Raw genomic sequence first — 14,766 nt, 5'->3', positions numbered from 1 at the left:
ATTAGCATATCTCTAAGGAATTTCATTTTAAACATACAGAAAGGCATGTATCACCCTAATATTACTATTCTAAATGTATAAGAAGCAGAAATCTGCCTCTCACCCTGCTACCACCCTTCTTATCGAGCATTTCCTTGGTTCTGACATTTCTAGTCTTTCAATATAGGGAGAAACATATATAAAATGGGAAATTGCTATCTCTTATGCTTCCAACAAGGAGCTATAAAGACATGACTGTTTTAGTCAATAGCTGCCTCTTAAAACGATGTTCCTTTAGGTGCTCACAGTTCAAAATGTTGTTTCACCTATGTAAGTTTTTATAGAACTGACATAATCAAAATTCTTTTTTTAGGATTAAATGGATCTTAGAATGAATGTTATAAGATCAGTAGCCTTTTACTTTTTAAAGCCACCTTTGGGACACTTTGTTTATTTGAAGTTTGAGGGTCACTGAGCATCATTAGCTTGGCGGGTTAGGATAACCTTGAATCTGACATTTGAGATTGTTAGACCTTAACCTTTCAATTAAAAGGCTTTGTTTCCCAAAGATTAGCCGAGTATTTAAATGAAAGAAACCGGCAGTGTTGAATCACTCAAAGTGGCAAGTTCATGCAACTATCATACTACAAAGCTATCTCACTCTTTGATGCCATGGCTCTGGACTGGGATTTGTCACCACTCCAACCTCCACACCATTGCTCAAAACCTCAAAGTCTCCCCAGTGTCGTCTAGACAAAATAGAGTTGTATAAACCACTCTAAACCCCGTTTGACCCACTTCCAGCGCTTCCTCCTGGTATATAACCCAGCACAGGTCCTGTATTCTAGCCCCCCTGACACAAATACCCTTTATACCTCCTATTAGCTCCTCTTTCCCAAATGCAGTTTTTGGCTAATGCACAGTCCACCGATCTGAAGAACTAGCTTCATTCTCTTCTTTTGCATGTCTTGTTCTAAAACAAAGACGTTAAGAGCTTACGTATTATGCATGTATGTCTTTCAGTGGGCTGGTTGACTGTACTTGAGCTTCTACTCTGGTCAAATAAGGATAATGATACCTTTCTCATAGGATTAAATGAGAGAGTCTTAGCCGCACACCTGGTTTATAATAAACATTCGATACATTTAATTTTTACAGATCTAGTATTCCTTCTGTGTTTCTAAGAAGGAATTAGAATGTTCAAGCCATCCCCAGCCCTGCCTTCCCTGTCTACTTGGCTCTTTTTTCCAGAGCAGGTACACCTTCTGAAAGACTATGTATGAGTTTTTCCTGCTAGAATATAAACCATTTAAGGAAATAGATTTTTATTTTGCTCAGTGACGTATCCTGAGCTCTAGATGAGTGCCTGGCTCTTATAACAGGGATGTGGATAGTGTATGAATTAACTTGCTGGCATGCTCATCACTGGCATTCAGGGGCAAATTTTGTTTCCAGTCTCTAAATTGTGATGGCTTTAGAGCAGGGATCAGTCACCAAACCCCGTATGCTCTGAACAACAAAAAGCTGTAAGTGTTTGAAGAATTTTTAAATTTTCTACTTTAGAGCACAATCTGGCGTAGCCAAGGACTTGCCATTTGCGTAGCCCCTCTGACCGTGCAATGTGAGATGGACGACATACTCTTAAGTGTCAGAAGGGGTGGTGTCTGTTTTTCCCTCTAGGGAATTTCTTAGATGGAGGCAAGTGTAGAATGGAATTTAAGGTAGGGAACCTCAACAGAAGGGAGAGTGGCCCTGAGAAAGAAACTTTATTCGCATCCCACTTTCGATAATTAGCCCTAATAAAAATAGAATTTGCTTACTTTAGAAGGACTAAGATAACGTGTGCATGGTGTTTTCTTCACGAGTTCGTTTGGTAGAACTAATGATCTACATCTGTACTTTGTGAAAAAGTACATTGTTAGTTACTAAAACATTACAACTATGAACATATTCCCGATTTCAAATTTTGCTGCCCTAGGAGGCTTGTGTGGACTGTAGTCCTTGATCATTATTTTTTTGAGGATTTGTCTTAACCTCCTTGTCTGCAATACTGAGTCTTTTTAATAAAGTTTGGATTAGGAACTTAATAGTGGCTTTCAAAGACTTGTCTTTGCACAGGGCTATAGAGTTCAGCTAAGGAAACAAATGATCGAATTGCATTCTCTGATGCTAAAAATGCCCACATAAAAAGACTAGAAAATAGCAGATGCCACCACTGCACAGTGAATGTCTAAAGCTACAGGGACCAACTCAAGTTAGTTTTATTTAATGACCATAATAAGAATAATAAAGAGAGGCTACAAATGGAGCCCCTATCCAATCATTTATATCTATCTCATGTTTTCCTTAAGTGTTTACGTGTCAATTACTTAGCAGGGACAGAATTTTGCAATAGGTCATTAAATGGTTCAGGGAACAGACGAGATTGTTATGAAAGCTAATGAAACATCTTGCTTAAATATTACACTCTTTTAGGAACCAAGGAAACTTTATTTCCAGCCAGTCCTTGATGTTGACATTCCTGTGTAGTCTAACCAGAAGGCTTTTTGTAGTTCTGTATAAATATGAATATCCCATAATGGGCCAGGAGGTCTCAGTTGAAGCCCAGCAAAGTGGCATATGATATATAACCATTCCTACTAGTTCAGCTCATGCTAGAACAATAGACCCAAATGGCACCCTCGTGATTTGTCGTGTTAAAAAGGTAATGAAACCCGGAAGGGATGGTATGCAATCAACAGGCCTCGAAGGAGGAAGAACCCTCATCCATCTGCTTATTCTGGAAAGTCTTTCCTTTGGTAAATCAGGTTTTTAACCAACCATTTGCCCTAAAGCCAAGCCTTGAACATTAAGTTATACTTGTAACTCTGAGTGCCAGGCAGGTTTGTAAACAATAAGTTAATGCAAAGGACAGATAACAGTTTCTAGTCAAAGCTCTGAGAAATAAAAAACAGAATATAATTCATAGGTTTTTAGCACAACTATTAGACAATACAACAATCTCACCCTTAACTTAAATCAAACTCATTTAACATGGGAGGAACAGAGGGTTACCCGGCATTAGAGTCCCTGTAAAACTATCTGCAGCTGGAAATGGTTTTGAATAATATTTTAAAAGACACTATAGATCCAATAAACAAATCTTGATAGTCTAGAAAACCAGAAAAACTGGACTGTGCTAGTACATAAATTTAGCATTTCAAATAAGTTAAGCCTTTTGGGAAGCAGCAATTCCTTTGGCACCATATGAACTGATGATTTGTTTAGTTAATGCATTTATTGCCTTTTAAAATATCCAAACTGACTTGTTTATCAGGGTAGCCATATAACATTTATAAGAAACAGCATATTGCATGGAATATTACTTTATATTAACATAAAGTTAAGACACTAATTACCTCTTCCATCTGGTAGAATAATAGGTAGATCAAAAGTAAAAAAAAATTATGTTGGTTTTGGGGAAGGAAAATAGCATTTTTCTAGGCTCTTCAAAAGTCATTGGTTAATGCCATCTCAACAGCTTATCTTTAAACGGGGATGGGAAGAAGAAATGAAATATTCAAGACCCGAGCCTTTGAAAATGTTGTCTAATGACATAACCAGGACAATTTTCTGAGACATCCTGTTTTTATTCAGCTGGTACAAATTTGATTTTCCCCTCCCCCAGCACTGGAATGATTTTAACGGTAGAAGAGGACTTAAGAAAGTGGAATATATATGTTAAATTTTCAAAATCACTCTTTAAATCCCAGAAGAAACTTGTTGAAATCTGTACAGATTAAGGTGATAACCTGAGGTCTTTCCTCATATTCTTTGATTATTACAACCAAGAAAGACCAATGAGTTATATCTTCATTTCCTAAGAACTCGTAACTGAGTTCTCTGAAATGCCACCATCCATTTTAACCTTATTTGAAGACGTCACTGAAATGACTTGCCCAAGGGGGTATAGAAATGGACGTCCTGAAAGCTTCTGTAGACTAGTAATAACATTTTAATGTTTGGGACCACATAGGAGTGGCATTTTCCTGAAAGCTCGTCTAGATACAAGATTCCTTGAATTGCTCTTCCAAACTTGCCAGTTGTGCCTCATGACCCTTAAGGTCAATGTCTAGACGCGTTTGTGGAATGGAGGATCGATTAATGGTGATGACTTACATGATTCCAGCAGGTATCATTTTGATTACATCACTTGGATTTATATATAGAATTCATGAAACAAAAGCTGTCTCACTTACTTAGACTTTATAAGCAAAAGTCTGATACTAAATGGTAGTTTTCTCTTACTGTAATTGGAGCTTCCTGTGCTCATTGATCTCTGCAGTGAATGAATGGTTCACAAATATTTCAGTACATTAGAATGCTGTACCATTCAATGTAGTTGCTTCAGTTGTGCAACAGTTAAAGTCCCAAATCTGTTTCCTTTAGCATGGGTTAATGTGTTGCTGTTTAGAATTTTTCCATCCCTCAGTTTAAAAATACATTAATTTATTCCAATGCATTTATTTGGTCTAATACTATTTCCCAAAAGATGAAAGAATAATGACAGAGTGTGAACTTGAGCTCAAGGATACTGGTGCATTTCTGTCACTGTGTCCATTCCTTACTTACTCTGCAGCAACTTCTTAGAGTATTTGTGTAACTGTATGTACAATTTTAAAGCAGGTAGGCTAGCTATTTCAGGATCTTTTGGTGATCCTGTATTCTAAATTTTTCGGACTCAAGTAGTGTTAACATATCACCTCAAGAAGCAAGAAAACAAGTTGGCAGATTTACCTCTCTCCCTTGAATAGCAGAACTGAAATTAACTAGGGATTTCTTATCTGTTAATATATCTAATTTGTCCAGCAACCAAGAAGTAAGCAAATGAGCCTATATTCTTATTTCTTTTAGAAGAGCTCCCCTGGCCTTTTAGATAATAGTCTAGAAACTTCCTAACCTTCAGCATGCTAGAACACTGGTATTGGGAGGGTGGAAGGCTGGTTATCAGGTCCTGGTTCTCTGTAAACCTGAAATTCAACAAATAAGTAGAAAGTCCCTTTTTATTTTTAAATGACTCCTTTTTCCTTCATCTTATTTGAGAACAACCAAGTCTTCTCTAAGGGAAATCATATAAATCTTGAAGAACCATTATTAAAGTGGTAATTGATATATCAAGCCCATAAGATAGTAGTAAACAGTAGTGGTTTAAAAAAATATATTCTGAACCATGGAAGTTAGTAAGGCCTCTGTTCTTCTTGGAGATGAAGCCTAAATGCCCTGTTGGCTGTGGATATCTTGCCCAACTAGAATAGATCACATCAGATGTGGAAATGTGAGCCAATGGCAAGTTTCTCGTGGAAGATTAACGCCAACTCTAGGGGTAGATTGACAGTAAAACAAAGGGCATATTCTAATGCAAAGGCTACCTAGAACCCAGAGACAACATACTACAACCGGATAACTATTTTTTTTATTATTATTAATGAGTTTATTTTATTATGATTATTTAGTAGCAATATATGTTGATACACTGTCCAGGCAGTCACTTTGTGTGTGTGTGTGTGTGTGTGTGTGTACATACACAATCAGATAACTTACACTGATCTTATATAGAGTCTACATAACTATAAGAATATTTTTTTTCATGGTTTTGGTCTATATACAGAAATGTAACAAAAAGAAGTCTTGCCTGTCTATATACAATTACTACGTACACCTCAGTTTGACTTCTCTGTGCTGATTTTACAAGGCAGCTGGATTCTTCTTCCTTTAAACTCTTTGAAATACAGCATGTATCTGAAACATGAGTTGCAGGAAGGTTCAGAAACACTCAAACAATAGCTTGGAGGATTATATAAATATGAGTCTCTGCCTGAAAGGGAAACCACGTTGGGATTTAATGTAATTCCGCTGTGCTATTAAAGAAGAAACCAAATATTAAGCAGTGATTCTTGAACTGGTTTTTGGAAGAGGAAAAGTTTAGGATTACATACCTGTCTGCTTTTCAAGTGTCCTGATATGATTATATCATAAAATAGTTCTACGAGTGTAATGGCTCTTTGTTTATGGATTAATATTTAAAATGCAGATGCTTCTAAATAATGCTTTTAAAACTTCTCTAATGTCCACATAGACCTTCAAGATAACTATTGTAATGGCACTTGAGTAGAAAGTGGAACGTATTTAACAGTTAAGATGTATGTGTCTAAACATAGATGAAAGCACAAAGGGACTCAAGAGAATAAACTATCATATCCGAAGTCCACAGGCTAGATATACTGCATATCCATGTGGACTTAATTCAGGATTATTTGATGTGAGAATGAGAAAGCATGGCTTGATGTTGTGTTCTAAGGAAAAAACTCCTAAGATTCATATATGTGATTTGTTTAAAAACTAGCTTGGAACTAGGAAGAGTATTTAGTGTTGATAGAAGTATCTGACTTAGGATGAGTAGATGTGAAAACAATGGAATATTTGCTGGTCAATTTGTTAAGTACACGTAGATATGAGGGAGGCTTATTGAAAAGGGTATGGATAGTGTCAGCGTATCAGCTTAGGAATCAAATGGTACAATGACAGTCCCTTTCTCTGATCCTGACCTATTAGCTTTTTAATGACCTTTTCCTGCAAGAATCAAGCATAATATCCATTGTACATTTAGATGCCAAATTCAAAGTAAAAACCATGTGTTTACTGTGGTTTTGTACCCGTTCCATAATGCTCCTCAATTCACTGTCCCAACGGCCTTGCAATAGAAAATTTCTAGAGGCTACATGTTAGTAGTATATTTTTAAAATTTAAAACCCTAAAATGGGTTGTGTAAATTGCTCATTCTTTAGAACACTCTCTTCCCTTGGATTTAGAATGGGAGCGAAGCATAATGAAGTCTAACATCCTACTTCACCATCTAATTGTACAAAATAGAGCTCTTCTAAATTCAACTTTTAAAATTGGCTTATTCTAGTCACTCATTCCAATTCTCCATTGAAAACTGTAGCTTTTAAAAAATCTTCTTTTGACATGTTTTTTGGTATACTTCCTGGTTACTACCACTTCATAACTAGAAATACCCAAACCTATGAGGGCTCCCTTCGGTCCTTGTCACTGCAGAATGGTGTCCCCAGCCTATTACAGCAACCCAGTATAGGCTACTGTGCTGCCACTGAAATATGATGGGTTTCATCTTCTGAACCAAGTGCCCTGGTGACTGAAACAGGTGCTGCCATTACTGGTCCTGCAGTAGTGTCGCAGGATGGGGGAAGAAGTGTTCAGCAGAGTTCTGTCATGTTGCTACAGGCCATCTTGTCACACAGCTCTTTCAGTGTGCTCTTGTATACCACCCACCAGCCACTGTACAGAGGCCAGCGCAAGGTGACGAAGTATCTTGGCCAGGATAATTGGGAACCCTGACATTTGAGCCCAGGTTTTCTAGTCCAGACTTCTTACCGTCTACCCATTCCTCAACCATAAGGAGCCTCCCACTCCATGCCCCCCTCCTACCTGGTGTTGGACCATTTCAATCTATTTGCCATTTCCCAGAAATGTCTTGGCTTGCTATACAAACTTATCCACCAGGCTGCCAACGACCTTTGAGCTTAAAGCCCAAGGTGTATGGAGAAGGGTAGCTTTTCCAAACCGTTCCCACCCCTCAAAAGCTATATAATCCTTTTTCCCAAAGCAGTGGGCTCCAAAAAACCTTTCCTCAGAATTAATAGAAATCACTCATGGCGCCTTCCACAGTTGACTTGATATCTCTCTAATAGAAAAAGTGGCAGCTAATGAAGATATACTTAATATTATGACCTTGGGCTCAAGGATGCCGTCATTACCTTGCCAATCTCTCTTCCGCACATGACTCCTGAGGGAAAAGTACAAAAGGGACAACAGATAAGGAAGCAAATACTACATCATTAAGAGGATCAGGGCCCAATAATGTCCCAAATACAGAGTTCTGGTGAATCTGGGTTGAAACATACCATACCCGAAATCCCCCATTCCCTTTTCCATGTCAAATTATACCCACTTTATTGTCCTGCCCAGCTCACTTGAGCTGTACAGAGCACATATGCTATAGCCTGGTTGAGCCATGTCCAGATGGTCCCTGTTGTCAGGGGAATCATGTCAGAGCATAGCTCAAATGATCTAGTGCCGCAACGTAAAGCAATGATGGATACCTGATTTTTGAACCTCCAAAGCTTCAATCTCACTTCCTACCCTTTGTAGAAGTTAAAGGATACTGTTCAATATCAGTTTCCTACTCTGTTTAGTCTAAGGTAGAGAAGGTCACACTTAAGAACTGGGGTGGAATGATTGGCTGGGATGTTAAAGTTGAGATGGGTATACTCTCTAATAACAGTTAATCCAACCCCAAGCCTCCTGTGTCCATCTTCACAAAAATTCTACATGGTCAAAAGACCTCAGGGATATTCTACTTTCTTTCATGGAGTCTGAATGAGTATAAGGAGGGATTTTAGACTCAATCCCTTATGCATGTCTTTATTCATACAAGCATGTTAACTCATGCCCCACTTTGCCAAGAGGCTAGAGCAAAATCTCATTATGAATCTACATTTTCTACTGTTTCTAAACCTAATAGAGTGAAGTGTTCAAACTAATAGACATTGTACTTAAACAACTGAGTAATATGATTATAAAGTTGATTTTAAACTTAATACTACAGTTCAACTTGTGAACAATTTTTAGACATTTCTAGTGAATTGGTTGCATTGTCCAGTCAAGAGAATGGACCTTCATTTGGATTGCATTAAACTCATTTTTAAAGCTTAAACTCTCCTAAGCACTCTTTATTATGACTATTGTTTTGCTCTAATAGGAAATATTCCTAATAAAAACTTATTTTAAAAACAAAATGGGTGGGGGTGAATACAAAATTAGGAGAGGTCATAATGACTCAAGAATATTGAAGGTTGCCAACTCAAGAACTCAAAGTTCCTATCGGGCACAAAAAAAAAAAAAAAAAAAAAAAAAAAAAAAAAAAAAAAAAAAAAAAAAAACTAAAATTGTAAGCACTGAATAGTAGAGAATGTACTGAAATAAATTTGACTTCTTTGATCTGCGAGTTGCGTCTCAAACCTAGCCAAATACTTTCTTCTCCGCCAAATCAACATTATGAGCCAGTTTGACCAAGTAGGACTCCAGCTACTTTGGCAAAAAAGAATCCAGCAACATGTATAATTAGACCACACAAAATCCTTTTTCTGTTTTGGTTCAGAAAACATCTGTGAAATTCCGTGTTCAAACTATTCTGCTTAACTATCTTCTTGTTCTTTGCTTGGTATATCTACTAAATGCAAGGTGTTCTTGGTTCAGTCTCTATGTAATGGGCTTTGTACAGCCTTCTTAAGATATAGTTAAAATGCACACACACACATGCACACACACACATACAATTTCTAGGAATAGAACAGTAGAATCTCATGTTAGGATCTAGATTTCTTCTGGTACCAACTCTATCCTCAATCAGCTATTCAACAATTAGCCAAGTTATTATGCACTCTTTCTTGCCTTCAGTTTCCTAATCTTTATAATGAAAGGAGGTGACCAAATTATTCCCTAGGTTTCCATCTCAATAGTCTAACCCACTTGGTGTTTCTTTAAGGGGACAAAGGATTGTGGAAGTAGACCTCAAACTTCTCAAACATTAGAATCATCTGGGAATCTTTAAATATATATTGATGCCTATGTCCCTTCCCCGGAGAATCTGATTTAATCGATTTTGGTGTGGCATGGACATCGACATTTTAAGAACTCCCCAGTAAAAGTTCTCCAAGTGGTATGACTTAGACCTTCTAAACTGCCAATGGTAATGATATAGGCTTAAATTTGACTCTGGCTCCATTAGAACAGACTTCTCTGGGTAACTAAGAGTAGGTTTTGTTCCCAGAGTCCTGTTTGCATCAGAAACTATCTTCTATAGGCTCAGAAGTCAGAGTTGAACAGCACGTGGCTCTAACACTGGAAACCCTCTCACTTTTTCACCTGGGCCTTACTAATAAAAGCATTCCATGCCCCCGTGTCTCTACTTACTAGCTGCTTACTTATTGGTCCTAGTTGTTCTGAAACTGTTTAAACACTTGCTGCAGAAAAGCAATGTTGGATGCAACATAAGTCTACACAACCTCACTTGAAACCTAGCTTTAATTTAATCGCAGCTGCCATTTGGTGAGCACTTTCTATATGCTACACACTAAGGTCTCTGCAGAAGTCCTTACTGAGTTCTCATAACTCTGCAAACTATATTCCCATTTTACAGATGAAGAAATAAATAATAGAGAAGGTACCTCAGCCACAGAGCTAAAAAATGGTGGAAGTGTGTAAGAGTCCCAAGCCTGAACTCTTTCTTATCTGTTATGCTATCTCACTTATACCCAAAATCAACAGTATGGGGAACTCTGGTCTGACTTGGTTCCAAAGATAGGGAAGAGTGTTTTCGTTCAGGGCTTTATGTATCCTCTAAGTCCTGCGGCATCCTTTCCAAGAATTAAAAGCTATGATACATGCTCCCTGTAAATGCCTAACTTGTGTATGCCTCCCTGACTCGGGCATGTTTTGTTACTGAGGCCCCTACAGCAGTGTCAGCATTTACAAAAAAATCTTCTAGACTCCTTTCCTGTGTGCATCAACATAGCTCATTTCCCCAGTTAAACAGGCTGAAAAAATGATTATTGTCTTCTCAGCTTGGCCTTTGAGAGTAGAGGAGGCCTTCCTGAAAGCATAGGAATCCAGGCAGTTAAGGGAGAAAAGCTTTACATCCAGTATCAAACACTGCCTAACCTCAGTGCGTCATTGCTGGTAACCTTTCTTATTTTCAAAAGGCTTCTGTGAAGATGGTGGTGAAGGCTGTTTGCTGACCTCTTGGACCCTGAGATCTGCCTTAGAGGTTAATATTTCACATGTCCTAATTCAGTGCCTCAGCTGAGACGGGCATAATGATCCAAAGGACAAGGAAACACATTCTCTGACAAGTACAAAGTACTGGACACTCTAAAGATGTTTATGTTGTTTGGTGCTTGACTCTCCTTAACTCCCTTTTCTGTGTCTATTTTATGTGGCTCTTTCTGAAAAGTTAACTGATATATATTCAAGTCAATGTGATTATGACTTTGAAAGCAGCTTATAAAATACAGGTTAAAATCAGTAGGATAAAAAAAAGAGAGAGAGAGTAGCAGCATGTATAGTAGACAAGGGAACCCAGATCACGTTCAGTTTGGAGCCGAGCAACTTATTGCCTGTTGATCTTGTTACTGAGTCCATTTCATTATTCATAAATAAAGACACATTCTATTTCATCGCGCTGTCAGATAAATGTTTTAAGTGCTTGGTAGGTTAGATGTTTGTCTTACTCTCCTTAACATTAAAAACAGATTCTCTACCATTTATAGAATGGGGCTACTGTTAAATGAGTCTTTTACTCAAGTTACGCGTTTTACCAGCATCTGAGACTGACCACTAACCAAGCAATTTCCTCTCTGCTTTATATAATTAGAGTTAGAAGGTAGACTGGGAGGGAGGTGGCAAACTGGCATCATGCTATTGCTTTAGGACCCTGGAATTATTAATTAGTGTCTTTGCTGATACCAATACATTCCTACTGATGGAAAAGCAGCAAGAAGAAGAAGACACCAGCCAAGTTTGTCCCTCCACAAATTTGCCCCTGTGCTGAACATTGCAGGGTTCTAAATATGAGATGTCTTACATAAATCATTTATGTAAGGGATAAACAAACTATAGCAGAATTTTTTTGTGTGCAAAGAACATAGTTGTCCTAAGATGACTCACGTAGTCTTCTGGTATACATTTCTCAGCCTTCTCAGAAAAGATGTTGCAAGCTGCAAAATCTCTCCTAGTCATCTGATTCTTGTTCCGTGAAAAGGGGAAGTCCCCACATTCTTTCAGGGAGATTTGTATTAAGTCCAAAATCCAAGTTAGATATCTTTACTCAAATGGAAGTAAATTTTCTTGACTTAGCAAAATTTCATTTACACCTCTCTTTTCTGTATTAGGCCTTCAGAAGCAGTCAAGAATAGACAATAACTTTAGGTCATCATCTGTTTCCAGATGTTATCTTCTTATTTCTCCTTTTAAGTTTCTAATGAAGCAAACAGCCCATCCCCTAAGAACTAGAACCAGGTAGGTTTAGATGGGGAGCTGTTCATGGAACCCTTTACATGTTTTTGAGCTTTAATTTGTAATCCCTACCTTATGAAAACACTCAGTTGAAGTGTCCCTGGGACTAAACCCAATGAATAAGATGACTGTATGTTTCCTAGTAGTCTTGTACCCACTTGTTCCCCCTTATAAAAGATATTTTACCTTACTAGAGCATTAAAACAAACCCTGTAGCATAATGCAGTCTAGACAGTTTTTTTGTTTGTTTATTTTTGTTTTTGTTTTTAGCAATGCCCAAGTTTGGGAAAGGAATCAAAGGAAATAATGAGGGCATCTTTTGGCCCTCATATCCCTTTTCAAAACTCAAGAGTCGAGTGACAATTCTGTGACATGGTTGGAAGGATTGTGCATTTTAATTTTAAATGTTGGATTTAAATAAGTTGATTATTCTCTACAGAGGGACCTAAGTCTGGAAGCAAGACTTCTTCAATCTACCGCATGTCAAACGGTAAGTTGGGTATTTGGGAAGTCTGTGATGGGGGATTTGCTCTTTAAACCTTGGGAGAAAGGTGAATGTTTATCACTCTGGTAAATGTAGAACTAGATGTACACTTTTGTTAAAATCTTTCAAGAAACTTTTAATATTTCTTTGTAAAGGAATTGATCTTTGAGTCTTAGGGCCTATGGGCAAAATTCACTTTTCAATCATTTCTGGGAGTGTAAATACATTTTAAACTGTATAGCCGAAAATGGAGACCGACTCTTGGTGTTTGCAACCCAACATACAGATATCTTTTCTTCAGGGAATTTATACTAAAAACACTTTTCTCCCTGTTTTATTTCTCTGTTGCCCCTTATAACTACTCGTCCCCAAACAGTGAAAGGATATAGTCAAAGGGGACTGAATATCTTTAAAACAATTCAGATGCTGTGAAAAGTGGTCCTTAAACGTCTGAAAAGAGAAGTTGTTGCTATAAAACCAAAGAAGCACCCATCACCTTAAAACGCTTCTATGTTGGCCCAGCCTGCTAACACTACATGTTGTGTTGTGAAGTAGTTATGTTTTATACCATTTTTATGACTAAACCACACCACCACTTCCTCTCCCAAGCCCCTCAAAGTGTTTTGTGGCACATCTCAAATTCCTTTAAAATAGTCTCACCTTAGAATAAAATTTGCAAATAAAATGAGCTAAGTCATTTTTTCTCAGAAATAATACCCTGCAGAAAAGTACTATATCTAGCTTCAAAGATGGTCAATAAACTCTTAGACCCAGGTTACTTTTCAACCAGAGCTGGAGGGGAGAAGGATGAAGCTTCAGGGAGAGGTCTTATCTCCTTTCTTCAGGGACAAGGGTAACTGGGATGGGTAGGGTGTGGGGGGAAAGGGTGCTCGGAAAATTTGAAAAGATAAGGAGTAAAAAAACAAAAGTGCTCGAAAAGAAATGAAAAACTTGGGGTTGGTATACAAGAGTGAAAGGAAAGGAGATTGAAGATAAGGAGAGGCAAAATATTTAAGACTCTCACAAACAAATAAAAAAAGTCTATATCTTTGTCTTTAATGCAAGGGAAGTCACTATAAGACTAAATAGGAAAACTTCCAACATTATTCTAAAGTTTAGAATATTATTATTATTTTTAATCCAGATCATTCCAATTGAGCAAACCTAAGCCATGGACTGGAGCTTCAAGGTCATGGGAACAAAAAGTAGGAAAAAAAGTAAAGGCTCACCAAAAGGTATAGGTGTCGGAGGTATGCAGTCAGATACACTCAAAAGGATGAAATGTAGCTGAAGTTGACTTTCTGAGACTAGAGTTGAGATGAGTAGTCCTTTGAGAGGAAGAGAATATGAAAACCCACAGGGTAGGAGACAATCCATTTTAGATGTTTAATTATGAAAGGATCGTGAGATGGTGATTAGAGGACTACAGGGTCACAGGAAGCATTTTCCTTATTTCTAAGATGAGATCTGAGCAACTGCAAAGGAAGTGGCCCCCTGGGGAAAAGGAGAGGATGCAGGAGGATTAATGTCAGTGTTTGTCTTTCGATCATAGCTTAGTCTCACTCCTGATGTTGTTAACATGGGTAATATCCTACAAAATTAGAATAAATTATCTGAAATTAAGAAAATGATTATTGGCGTCCCAAAATTGGAAGAGTGTGGATGTGACTAGGAGATTTGTCATGTCACCAGGAAATAAGTCTTGGGAACCACTGAAACTAACCAAGTCATACAAAGTAGAGGTGTTGGACTTGTTTCCTAGGACCACCATAACAAATTACCAAACACTGGCTTAAAACCACAGCAATTTATTCTCTCACAGTCCCAGAGGCTAGAAACTCAAAATCAAGATATCAGCAGGGTTTTTCATTCTGGAGGCTCTGAGAGAAAACCTGTTCTGTGTCTCGCTCCTAGCTTTTGGAGCGAGACAAAACACATTGGCAATCCTTGGTGTTCCTGATTTTTAGATGCATCAGTGCACTTTGCACCTCTGTCTTCATATCACCTTCTTGTGTATCTCTGTGTCTCGAATCTCTGTTTGCCTTTCTTTTGTAAGGGCATCTGTTATGGGAGTTAGGGCCCTTCCTAGATCCAGGATGATTCCAATTCAAGAACCTTAATTACAACTGCAAATACTGTTTTCCCAAATAGGGCCATATTCAAAGTTTCAG

General features: G+C 37.9%; 1 protein-coding gene across 4 annotated transcripts in view; it reads left to right on the top strand.

Moving 5' to 3' along the window:
* DAB2 (DAB adaptor protein 2) overlaps positions 1–14,766 on the top strand; it is a 48,816-nt gene that overhangs the window by 10,873 nt on the left and 23,177 nt on the right. For 2 of the 4 annotated variants that reach the window (XM_033110522.1, XM_033110519.1), the window contains exon 2: positions 12,551–12,601. The exons of the other annotated variants lie outside the window; for them this stretch is intronic. The gene's annotated coding sequence lies outside the window, so the exon portion shown is untranslated. The remainder of the gene's footprint in view (positions 1–12,550; positions 12,602–14,766) is intronic. 4 annotated transcript variants of the gene reach the window in all.

Source organism: Rhinolophus ferrumequinum, chromosome 7 (assembly GCF_004115265.2).
Source record: "Rhinolophus ferrumequinum isolate MPI-CBG mRhiFer1 chromosome 7, mRhiFer1_v1.p, whole genome shotgun sequence".
In the NCBI taxonomy this organism is placed as follows: Eukaryota; Metazoa; Chordata; class Mammalia; order Chiroptera; family Rhinolophidae; genus Rhinolophus; species Rhinolophus ferrumequinum.
This window is presented reverse-complemented; position numbering and strand designations above follow the sequence as displayed.